The sequence below is a fragment of the Sapajus apella genome, unplaced genomic scaffold (genome assembly GCF_009761245.1).
Source record: "Sapajus apella isolate SASKATOON/1434 unplaced genomic scaffold, GSC_monkey_1.0 scaffold24, whole genome shotgun sequence".
Lineage (NCBI taxonomy): Eukaryota > Metazoa > Chordata > Mammalia > Primates > Cebidae > Sapajus > Sapajus apella.
The window spans coordinates 27,896,285-27,906,510 of NW_022436964.1; positions in this window are offsets into that span (position 1 = coordinate 27,896,285).

The window sequence follows — 10,226 nt, forward strand, 5'->3', positions numbered from 1 at the left end:
GGTATAAGAAACCAGAAGCAAAAGAGCTCATATGGTATTTTTCCATTTATGTAAAATGCTACCAAAAGAAAAGCTAAAACAAAGCAACAGTGGTGTGGCAGAAAACTGGTCAGTGGTTGTCAGGGCTGGCAGAAATTTTCATTGGACTACTTTGTGACACAATGGAACTTTTTCAATTTATGAACATGTTCTACTAATTGACAGAGATGGTGGCAACATGATCGTAAACAATTGCCAGAATTCATCAAATTGCACAGAGAAATGCACGTGTTTAATGTCATGTACTCTGTATGTCAGTGAAGTAGACATAAAAGTGAAAATAAATTGCTAAATGTTATGATATAGATTTGAAGTTTAATAAGATTATGCAGGTCATATAGTTATGAAAGCTCACATATTAAAAAATTGTAGTTCTTGTTTTGTTATGTCTGTTTCTTGACAAGGAACTGAAAAGATGTCTCAACTTTAATTTTGCAATTGTGAATTCCTTGCTGGATGCACAATGCTCATCATCATTCACAGACATTATTCTGGGGCTTAATCTTATTCGTCAAATGTGATCATCTTTCCATTACTTGACATTAGTTCAAAGCTACAGAGGAAACCTTTATGGAAAGTGGATAGATTTTCCTGTTAATACAATGATGTGGCTGATGCTCATGGAGAATGTGATAAAGAAAGCAGATTACCTTTTCTTTTTTTTCTTTAGTACTTTGCTTCTTTTTCACAGTCTAGCCAAAGCTCCCACTAGTAATGAAAAATCTTTCACAACAAAATTTATAGTAGGAGTATTTACATTTCCAGATGGCTAGCCTAAGAGCATTTAGATGAAATTAATTTCTATCAGTGTGCATGCTGAAGCATTTATCCCTCTTAAATGAAAGTGAAAACATATCAAGGTCTATTGGAATTTTGCCTTGTAGGGTTAGAAAAGCCAACATAGAAAAGATAATGAATAATATTAGGAATGAAAACTATATAGCAAAGGATTTGTTAGAACTCAGGGAGAGATAGAAATGTATTTATTAGAGTTTTTATTATTTTTTTGATACCTCATTTAAGTCCTGTAGAATGAAGATATAGAAATGGTATTATTTATAAAATTTTTGACTTATATTTGTTTTATTACTGTGTTTTCACTTAACAAAACTAAAGTCAGTTTCAAAAAGCATTATGACCAGCTATAGTATCTCTAAAAGTAAGTTTTATTGTACAACAATTCCTTTTTATATAGCAACTGTTACTTGTATTATTGTTTCTCCTTCCTAAGCCCTCAAAGCAATTTATCTCATTTCCTCTTTTTTTTAAGGATTATTCTCTCTTTGTGGCTCAAAGTGAGATAGCTAGAAGCTACTTTCCCAGCTAGCAGTTACCTTTTGTCTGCTCGGTTGAACAGCAGATACTGAAATTGTAAGTGGTTATTTTCTATTTTCTTTTTCTCTTTTTGTAGTTTTTCCATAAATGCTGTTTAACCAGAGTGGAATCATTGCTTTCCCTGTCCTGACACACATCTCCCCTGACCTTACACATGATAACCATATTTCTGACAGCATAACAAAGAAAGTAGCAGTAAGACTTAGTTCCAAAAGTTAACCAAATATTGAGATTGATAGGATGTGAAGCACAAGTTTAAAAGAAAAGTCAACAGTCACCACTATCAACTAGAAAAATTGATTTCTTATATCCTGGTTTGCAAATTTCAGATCCTCCACATCAGGCCCTCGTTACTTAGGGTATCATCTGTTCCTGCCTGGGTGAAGAAAGGAATGGATGGATGAGGGATAAAAATCAGGTTGGATAATCTAATGGCACAACTAGTGAAGACAAAACCACTACAAACCACAGATTCAATTGATTTTGAAGATTATCTTTAAATACCACAGTATTTTGCATGTAAAATATATGACATGACAGTTATTTCACAGGATAAATATCCTAATTTCTCTTATATGGTGTACATCAAGAAGAATTGATTAAAATAATTATACATTTAATTAGTACAAATGTACATGCAACCCATATGACATGCATATAAAGTGAACCCAGAGAAAACACTACTGGAAGCACATCTAGATGATAATTCAGGAAGATTTGGTTGCATATTGTCTTTCAAATAGAAAAATCCATTTTCAATGGGACCTAAAATAAATGGAACACAACTCTTTTCTTCAATGAATACCAAAAAGAATGCAAAGTGGGTAAAACAAGGATCATAAAATTGACAAGATGCTTAGTTTATCAATACTATTTGTATCCAGCAAAGAGAGTAAATCAAATAAGAAAACATTCCCAGGCAATGACTTAGTACAGGATATTGCGTAGAATAGAACAGAGAGAATAAACTTGCAAAGTGTATTTAAACCCTTCAATTTAAATACATAAGCAGAGGTTGCAAGAAAACAACACCTCGATAGAGACTTGATGGAGGTACAGTAGAACTTCAATAGCATTGAAATAAGAGAAATGCAAGCTAAACAAGAACAATGACTGCTCTCTTCCCCAAATATTTAGGGATATTCATAAATTATTTTATAAATTTTAACTAGATGCTTATTCCAGAAAAATGCTATCATATATATGTTTCTTGTCGAGCATAGTGGCTCATGCCTGTAATCTCAGCACTTTGGGAGGCCAAGATGGGAAATCGCTTGAGGTCAGGAGTTTAAGAACAGCCTGACTAACATGGTAAAACACCACCTCTACTAAAAATACAAAACTGTGCTGGGAGATCCGCTGCTATTTTCAGATTTGGCAGGCAGGAATGTTTAAGCCTGCTGAAGCTACTCTCACAGCCACCCCTTTCCCCAGGTGCTTTGTCCTGGGGAGATGGGAGTTGTATTTATAAGTCCCTGACTGGGGCTGCTGCCTTTCTTTCAGAGATGTCCTGCCCAGAGAGGAGGAATCTAGAGAGACAGCCTGGCTACAGCAGCTTTGTTGCGTTGTGGTGGGCTCAGCCCAGTCTGAAATTCCAGGGGTCTTTGTTTATTCTGTGAGGGGAAAACTGCCTACTCATGCCTAAGTAATGGCAGATGCCACTCCCCCTACCAAGTTCTGGCATCCAAGGTCAACTTCAGACTGCTGTGCTGGCAGTAAGAATTTCAAGCCACTGGATTTTAGCTTGCTGAGCTCTGTTGGGGTGGGATTTTCTGAGCTAGACCACTTGGCTTCATGGCTTCAGCCCCATTTTCAAGGGAGTGAACAGTTTTGTCTCAGTGGCATTCCAGATGCCACTCGGGTATGAAAAAAACTCCTGCAGCTAGCTTGGTATCTGCGCAAACAGCTGCCCAGTTTTGAGCTTGAAACTTAGGGCTCTTGTGGTGTAGGCAAGCAAGGGAATCTCCTGGTTTATGAGTTCTGAAGACTATGGGAAAAGCTGAAGACCTGGGCCAGGTAGCACCATCCCTTAAGGCACATTCCTCATGGCTACTTTGGCTAGGGGAGGGAGTTCCCCAACCCCTTGTGCTTCCTGGGTGAAGCGACAACCCACCCTGCTTCTGCTCACCTTCCATGGGCTGTACCCACTGTCTAACCAGTCCCAATGAGATGAACTGGGTACCTCAGTTGGAAAAGCAGAGATCACCTGCCTTCGGCATTAGTCTTGCTGAGAACTGAAGACCAAAGCTGCTCCTATTTAGCCGTCGTACCCAAGAATGAATCACATTGTTTTTATAAGAGGTACATTCTAGTTACTTTTTCTTCATTGCATTTTGTTCTTTGTAAAATCAAAGATAAAGACTATTTAGAAAATTATATTAAAGTTGAATATAACGTGCAAAAAGATTACTTAAAATGTAAGTGCAGGCAATGTAAGAATTTATTCTCTATGGCCAGTGAAAAGAATTCATATTGTACTCATACTGTGTAAAATTACAAGCCTCATGAATAGAAGTAATTTAATACTTTTAAAAACCAGACCTTTGGGGCATTACTAAAGGTAAATTAAAATTAATATTAAGATATACATTCATATAGAAACATCAACAGCAAACTTTTGTGTATGTCTGTAAAACACTTTAGAGCCTGATTGCTCTACAGTAATATTATGGCATGTCTTATAATAACTTATGCTACTCAGAAAATTTGAAAAGTAATGTATATTATTCAGGCTGAAAAGTAAAGACAATATAAGAAAGTTATTGTGATGATTATGTTCTGTAGACTAATTAAAACATTGAGTTTCACATATTAATTAATGGGCTATATAATGCAAAACCCCACAAATTTATGTTATGTGTAGTATCAAATTCCAATTTGAAAGTGTTTCATTATGTATTAATCTGTAGGGGTTTGGGCAGGGAGGTGGGAGAAAATAGAAAAGTTATTAAAAAAAGAACACAAACGTTCTTGGAAGACTGGGAGGTTTTTGCAAAAGCCTCGAGAAGGAATGAGTGTCAGTTCTTACCCAGAGGCAATTAGACAGGAGTATGTACAAAGAAATGTAAGGGAGTTTATCTAAAGAGCTTGTTTACTGATGTGGTCCTAAGACCAACCTTTGAACATCCATAGGCCCATGACTTCTCTCTGCTCAGAGGGTCAACAATGTTGTTATTACCAACAAATGGTGTTTGCTTTAGGCCTTGGAAACTGGCCTTTAATCATTCATAAGATTGCTCCCTCCAGTAGGGTGACCATGTTAATTATACACAAGCGTGTTGACTAAAAGCCTTTGTCACTAAATCTATACTGAATAAATGCCTGCAATGCCAGCTGATGAGGGCTGTGGCAACTGACTCTTTACAGCACCCTCTTCAGTGTCTGAAAGCTGACCAGACCTCTAGACCACTCTTTCACTGGTTATCTGTGTCTGAGTGCATTTGTTCAACCAACTCTTGGTCAGGGTCTGTGATTCAAACTCAATATTAATCTTTTTTCAAGATGTGAAAACAACAAAAAAATAGAGTTTAGCTCCAGAGATTTTGTATGCTTTAAATAATGTATAAGTCTTTTCATAGCTCTACAGAATCATCATATGTGTTTTTTCCCACTATTATTAGCAAATCATCTGTTCCAAAAGGCTCAGTTCATTTGGAAGTTTCAACTAATTCACCATATATTCTGGAAGTTATAATATTTTTTTCCTATAGTATTCAGACATCAGATCAATGACATGCACTTTATTTTCTGGATCTGCCTGTAAATTTGCTAGAAATGGGGGAAATACCTTTAATCTTCAGCTTTTAAAATGCGTAAACTCTTCTTTTGATGACAATATAATTATTTTAGACTTTCAAATACAGCTAGTGCTTGACTTACGACCACGATTGGTTCCAACAGACCGGTCGTAACACGATTTGGTCGTAAGTTGAGTAGGCCATATGTACAGTACTGTGAAATGTTATAAAAATCTTTAAGTCATATTTTATCATAATTTTCTTTCATTATTGTTATATATCATAATTTTCTTTGTTCATTTTATTCCATTTGTATCATCTCTACACCATTTTTTTTCTTATTTTTACATTTGTCAGGTTTAAGTAAAACACTGCATTACCAATACAACTGGTTTAATATTTGCAAAACATACAAAATTACAAAATACAGGTGCATACAAAAATACAAAATACAGATGTAAAACATACCATAGGAAACATTTTCCCAATTGTAAAACATATCAAAATATATAAACATGTACGAAACATTTTATTGGCCATTTTTAATTTGATCTTCCATCCAAATATATAGCAATTTCTCCATTTCGTGGATGGGCCCACTTCGTTGCTTTGTTAGAACTGTTATCACATGGGTGCAGAACCTTTCACAGCTTCACAAATTCTTTCTTTATCTTTCAAAATCGTCGACACAGTCGAGTGTGATAACTTCGTATCACGTGCGATCATTCACTTTCTTTCCTCCTTCGTACTGCTTAATTACCTTCATTTTCGTGTCGAGATCGATGGCCTTTCTTTCCTTCTTGGCAGGCTGAGGCGTAGACAAAGACAATTTCCTCTTGGTAGACATCTTGGGAGGGGTTTGATGAAAAATATCCAAAACATAAAACACAAATTGCTGTACTGAGTCTGGGATAATAGTTGAAATGGTGCACGCGGAGATGGTAGTGCTGCCGGAAGCTGGTCCGCACTGCTGTACACCCATCTGGGCAACGTTTGCGCTGCCAGATGCAGAGCAGTCGTGGCTAGCGATTGTGGTCCTAAAGTCGATGGTCGTGAGTTGCATAGGTCGTAAGTTGATCAATACCTGTAATACACTTTAAATCAGATCTCAGAATACATATTTGAATGTTTGACTGCTTTTAAGAGGGTATAAAGGGAAAAACAAAGATAATTTATTTCTAGAGTGTGAAATCATATATTACCATAATATTTTTACCCTCTTAAAATGAGTTTTCTTTTTTAAAGCAATATAGTCTTTGTCAATTTATTCTCGTAGTGCTAAGAATTTGACGATGAGTAAAATGCTAAATGTCCTGCTTAATATCACTGCCTTAATGAAGTATGGCTAAATGTCATAGTCTGTAGGCCTTAGGATAAGGTAATATATGGATTCAACATTTTTTTGGATTAGATAGTCCTGATGAAACAGAAAATAGTGGAGTAGAAGTGACAGTAGTAACAAACCTTTCACTCATTTCTTCATTGGAAAACAATAAACACATATCACAAGTAATCACCAAATTAGCAAATTTGTGTGATGCTCAGATTTTAAAAATGCTGCTACCTAAAAGTAAATATAGTAGTGTAATATATACTATTTTACAGTAATTTTATCTCAAAAAATCAAAATACACACATTTTAAAAAACTTGGATGCCACAAAAATCTTTCTGTAATCTTGATTCAAAAAAGTAGCTAAAGAGAGTGTATTTGTTTATTCTTGTATGAGAGTACTAAACTCACAAATATATACAGGGCTTAATTCTAGGAAGCTGTGAATATGATACTTTACATGGTAAAAGGGACTTTGCAGATGTAATCAAGCTTGGGGATGTTACAATAAGGAAATTTGCCTGGATTGTACAGTTGGCCCAATCTAATCACACAAGCCTTTAAGGGCAGCTGAAAAAGAAGAAAATTAGTGGTATGCAGAAAATAATTCTAGAGAGATGTAGTCAACAGGGAAGGCAAAGAGATTCCATGTGCTAATTCTGAGAGGGAGAGGGCCAAATCTAAGAGCCAGGAAGTGTCCTCTAGGTCCTAAAGTTAGCCAGTGACTGAAAACCAGGAAGGAAATGAGGACCTCAGTCTTTCAATTTCAAGAACTGAATCTGTCAACTACCTAAATGAGCTCGGAAACATATTCTTTCCCAAATGCTGGAGAAAGGAATGTAGCCCAGCCAACAACTTGAACTTGGTCTTGTAAGATCCACAGCAGAACCAGTTGAGCCCCTTTGGGCTCAGAACTCTTAACCACAAAAATGATGAGGTCATAAATAGGTGTTGTTTTAGCTTCCAAATTTGTGGTAATTTTTTATGATATCACTGGAAAACTCAGATAAAAATAAGAAAATCTGTAGTTCTTGACACAATGTAACAACCAAAATTTCTTGTGCTAAGGTCAAAAACATCTGTGTCATGACTCTCTCCAACTGAGAGTTTATTTTCTTAAGGGTATAAATCACCAATTCTAAATATTTTTATGTATCTGTTCTACATTCTTCTAAAAACAAGGATATTCTCCTAAGTAACTACTGTATAGTTATCAAAATTAGGATAATTATTGAATAAAATAATATTGTTTAATATACAGCTTATATTCAAACTTCATCAATTACTTAGTGACCTAATTTGCATTATCCTAACACATGTCCAATCCAGGGTAATGCATTGAATTTATTTCTAAAGTCTGTTTGCCTTTCTTTCATATGAAAACCTAAATTTTATGACACTATAATTTTTAAAATATGGAAAAGCATAAAATACCCCCTATTTTCTCTCTTTCTTTCTCTTCTTGTGTAGAAGTATTCTGATACTGATTTTAGTATTACAATGAGTCTAAAAAGTAAACTACTAAATAGAGTATGTAGGTTTTTTTTTTTTCTTACTAAAGTTGTTTTTCTTTCTTTTTTCACTTATATTGGTGAGATATAATTTTGAAGAAAGATCATTTTAGGTACACAAAAATGTATTGGTATAAATATCTTATAAGATTATGCTGAAAAGCATCCACTTTTAAATTTATGCTAGATTTTTATTATGTGCTTTATTTCTATTATTTATTTTTGTATTTTCTTGACATTTTGTGAGCCACTTATTTACCAGATTACTTTTCTTATATGACTACATTTTAACTTTGCTGATTAGCATCTTTTAATTCCATGGTGTTAAATTCTAATCTTAATTCTTTTCCTCCTACTTTTCTTAGATGTATTCTGTAAATCTTTTTTTATATATATTCTGAAATAATATGATTAGCTCATTAATGTTTACTTTTTCTTCTTTTCTAATATAAACACTCTAGAATATAGAATTGGATAATATACTATTTTATCTGTAACCCTGACATTTTTGTAGTCTTTAGTTATTTTAATGTTTAACTTTTTTCTCTTTCTGTGAATTTAAGAATGTATGATCCAAAGAAGTCTGGCTTATATTCTTAATTTCACAGACACACTAACTAGTGATAATGTTCCAAGAAATATCTGGGCATCATGTAAACCAATCAAGTTGACATATGAAATTAATCAATAACAAGTCTACATCCTGTCAACTTAGCCCCTGTCTTAGTCCATAGGTGCTCCTATAACAAGAAACCTGAGACTGGGTAATGTGACTAACAGAAATTTATTTCCTGGTACTCTGGAGTCTAGGTGGTCTGCAATTAAGGTACCAGCAGTTTTAATGCCTGATGAAGGTCTATTCCTTGTAGAAGGTAATATGGAAAAGTGGATAAAAGGGCAAACTAGGTAGGCCTTACTTAGTTCTTGCCAGTTCTTTCATACGGTCCCTAATCCCATTCATGAGGACAAGTCAATAAAGACAATGACAAGGTTACAATTCTGCCTAACATGGTACAACTATCTTGTCAACATCCTAAACATACGAATTCCTTCTCTTAGAACAGAAAGCAAGGTATTTGATATTTATTCTTCTCCTCGATATCCTATAACTTAAATATTGTAATAAAGGTAACAATACTTAAATGCTATGATATAAAGTCTTAAGTTATGTAATAAGGGAAAAAGAGAAAAAAGAAAGCAAAGATATTGCACAATACAAACACAAAGTTATTCATAACAAAATAAGAAAGAAATACTCATTACAATTGCAGTTATAGCTGGAATTATACTACATTATTCCACTACCCATCTGTATTCCCTTTGCTTTTAGCATGCACCTCATCTAGTCATGGTTCTTCAACTGGTTGAATGATCTAAATCTTTAATCCTGAAGAGGTTGGCCACTAGTAATCCTGCTTGGACTGGGTTATTGTTTTCAGTTGACCTTAATTACAGGGCATGGTTATACGTAGAGAAACCCCAAGGCATATCCTGTATTACAGACATATTTTTCCTTACCTACTTTGTGGAATAATTTCCCCGTGATACTTAGGGCTCATTTACTCAGCCACTTCATGAGACTTATTTGTGCCTTCAGAACCTTTCATTTCACATAATACCACTTCCATTTGATGATGGAATGCTGCTGTGCAGACTCAACTTATTGGATAATAAGTTAAATAACACCAAATTCATGATTGGCAGTTTAAGTTATATGGTAAGTTGGTGACCAGTAGTCATGGTTTCAGTCTCTGCTCAGATTCAGTAACAGGTCAAAAGCTGTTTTTCAAAAGATTTGTTATATGCAGAGGACAGCAGAGCTTTGCTCCAAAATTTCAAGGGCCTATGCTGCAGTCTAAAAATAGTGACCTGAAAAAGCCCCCAAACAGCATCCTTATATATCCCTGACATTTCAAACACCATTGTATCTCCTGTGTTATATGGCCCAAGTGGCAAATCAGCTTGCACAGCAGCCTTTACCTGTCACAAAGCCTTCTCCCATTTGCTGTCCGACAAAAAGCTAGTACCTTTTTTAGGTAACTTAGTTACTGGTAGTTCTAGTCAAAGCAATCTGGAAAAGGCATCCAAATAGGAAGACAGAAAATCAAAATATCGCTGTTTTCAGAAGATATGAAGCTATACCTAGAAAATGCCATAGCCTCTGCCCAAAAGTCCATTGGTTTGATAGACAACTTCGGTAAAGTTTCAGGATACAAAATCAATATATATATATATATATATATATATATATATATATATATATATATATATAT